The sequence below is a fragment of the Octodon degus genome, unplaced genomic scaffold (genome assembly GCF_000260255.1).
Source record: "Octodon degus isolate 3935 unplaced genomic scaffold, OctDeg1.0 scaffold00329, whole genome shotgun sequence".
NCBI classification, from domain to species: Eukaryota; Metazoa; Chordata; class Mammalia; order Rodentia; family Octodontidae; genus Octodon; species Octodon degus.
Genome location: NW_004524905.1, coordinates 892,613 through 895,413, shown reverse-complemented (window position 1 = coordinate 895,413; position 2,801 = coordinate 892,613). Strand labels below are relative to the sequence as shown.

At 47.0% G+C, this 2,801-nt stretch overlaps 1 long non-coding RNA gene across 2 annotated transcripts in view; it reads right to left on the bottom strand.

Moving 5' to 3' along the window:
- The window catches only part of LOC111814483, a 22,998-nt gene extending 21,529 nt beyond the window's left edge, over nucleotides 1–1,469 (bottom strand). For both annotated transcript variants that reach the window (XR_002819457.1, XR_002819458.1), the window contains exon 1: nucleotides 866–1,469. This is a non-coding gene — a long non-coding RNA (uncharacterized LOC111814483). The remainder of the gene's footprint in view (nucleotides 1–865) is intronic.
- Between the last annotated feature and the right edge of the window lie 1,332 nt (nucleotides 1,470–2,801).

The window sequence follows — 2,801 nt, the reverse complement described above, 5'->3', positions numbered from 1 at the left end:
TGACAAAGGTAGAGACAGAGATAGACAGATAGATGATAGATAGATAGATAGATAGATAGATAGATAGATAGATAGATAGATAGATGATAGATAGATAGATAGAAAGAGAGAGAGATGGACAGATGACAGATGATAGATACTAGATAGGTGGGCATAGTAGACACATGATAGGTCCACTGACCAATAGACTGACCCAATAGACAACAGACAAATACACACACAATAGACACACAAATACAGAGGCCAACTGATCAGCACTGGATATTTGTGTGTGAGTCATCGTTGCAAGATTCTGGTAAGCTTCTTGGGTGGAATGACACCCACATAATAGAAGTGTGACACCCCATAACTAGGAACATACCTGCGTGCTCACGGATTCATTCATGTAATGTGTAGCTACTTAAACGTGCAGAGTGGACTGCAGTCTGGGTGCTGAGTCAGAAACAAGGAACACAACAAATTCCCTTTTCCCAGCAAGACTACTTTCTCCTGGAGAAGGCGGAAGGAAGTACAAACAAAGGCACGTATTACGGCAAGACTAGGTAAGTGAGATGAAGAAGCACACCTCCTCCTCCGCAGCAGGAGGGCCTATCAGGGGCATGAGACCTGAGGTGGGATTTGGGGAAGAGGCCCAGTGAAGGCGCTGCAAGGGGGCAGCCTGGGAAAGAGAGGCCGCTGCTTCTCCTCCTCCTGAGGGAGGGCGGGTGTGGGTGAGCGTGTGCGGTGGCCCACGGCCACATCACTAGGGTCTTGTAGGCCAGGGGAGCACAAATCTATTGCCACTGGGCACACACCATCATTGCAAGACTCAGCTAAATTCCAGGCAGGGTTCTGCAGGGCCTTGCAAAGCCCTGGGAGAGCCCACCTCCAGCCAGCTTTATCTCTGGAGTCCACGGTTGCTGAAACGACAGAGAACCTGAAAACTGCAGCACACAGGGCTGGACTCCTTGGCAGGCAGCAAAGGCGTTGGTGGAGGGAAGCTTTCTCCAGGAAGTGGAAGGCGTTGTGGGTGCCTCCTCTTTTTGTTGCTTATCACATTTGACTTTCTTGTGCTCCGTTCAGACAGGGCATCTACGCTGCAGCAAAGCTTCAGAGCCGGGGTGGAGGAAAATGCAGCTAAATGCAGCTTCTCTACTTATTCATAGGCCCAGGTTTCTAAAGGCATCGATGCCCAAAGACTCTCGTCCTTAGCAGGAAGTGGCAAAGGGCACCGAGACTGGCTGCAAGCCCAGCCTCCCGGTGTCCAAACCATACTCAAAGTTCTTCTGGAGCCAAGGACATTTTCCTGACTCGATTCCAAGCTACAGGGAAGATGCTGGTACGTGATGTTTGTGCACAATATGTGGGGTCAGGAACTGACAGACCTTATACTTACGTCAAATATGAAACCCCACTTATGAATCTTTGTTGCAGGAAACTGCTGTATGCGCTCCAAAACTAATTACATAAAGAATAATCATGATACGTGGTTGGCAGGCAGTTTTGTTTTCTCTTGATGCAGGCCAATTCTTGGTTCAACGTCAGTGACTCTTGGAACCAAAAAGGAAAATAAATTTCAACTCACACTCTCTCTGCTGTTCTCTTCCTTGTGTTTTATCTCACCTCTCAAATATGCATGCTCGATTTTTTTTTATTGGAAGCTAAAAGGTGCTCATTCTAAAAATAAGTTGTACTTAGTTCCATAAATGATTTTTTCCTGGTGACTGCTATTATCCAAGACTTGCTTTAGCTGAGGTTGTAGTGAAGCATGAGAGATGTTCTCTTTCACAGATTCTTTTAAGATAGATGTGTGTGTGAGAGAGAGAGAGAGGTACGCATATATATAATACATGATATGCATCTGCATACACAGTCTTTCTGATATGACGATGAGTTGCTCATTAGCACTGTTCACATACATCCAAAAAATATTTCCATGAAAAAAGATCAAAATCAGATTTACTTGCTTCGTGCTGATCAAGAGCTAGAAATTCCTTGTTTACCTCCAATCAAGAGCCAAGCACAATGAAAAACTCTTCAAATCCAAGAGCCACTCAAATCCGCTAGTACTTTTTAAAACTGGGATGCAAACCTACCTGTTGTTCAATTAAACAACACAGATTACAAAATGCTTATGCACACAACATGTGCGCATAGTCTCGGAAGGTACGCTTTGATTGCTCGACCAGTTGCCCAGATGAAGAAGCAGGGAATGTTATAAAGCACCATGGGAGAGAAGGCCTCTGATTCAATGGCTGCTGACTTTGCCAGCCGCATCAGCCCCAGGTGAACAGTGGGCTAGCTGACCACGGGAGCTGGTGGACACCGCACCAGCGATAGCCCCACCTCACGAGCTGCTCACCTTGGACAGTGCGAAGGAATGAATGCCACAGCCAGGTGGGGCCTTCAGGAGAGCTGCCCCTTGGATTCCTGTCTCGTTCTGCTTCTGGCTCTCCGCACAGACAGCTGAGCCACAGCAACAAAGGAACACCCTCTTGGTTTATACTGCAGTTCTTGGGGTTTTTTTCCTCCACCCCTCAGCTGAATGATGTCAACGAGCGCAGAAAGGAGCCAGGGGCCTGCAGATGTCTGGCGCTGGGCAATGGCCGTGCATAAACCATCACATTTAACATAATAATCAAAGCTGTGGTGGTGCATAAAACCCTGGGCTACTCTGCGGTCATGTGTGTAGGAATGTGCCAAGTTTCTACTTTATTGCAGATATAGAAAGTATAAAACTTGCCTGTGGAGCACTCATAAATGGTCCATGCTATGAGCATTCCCCGTGAGAAGCGAGGATCCCTCCCCTTCCTGAGAGCAAA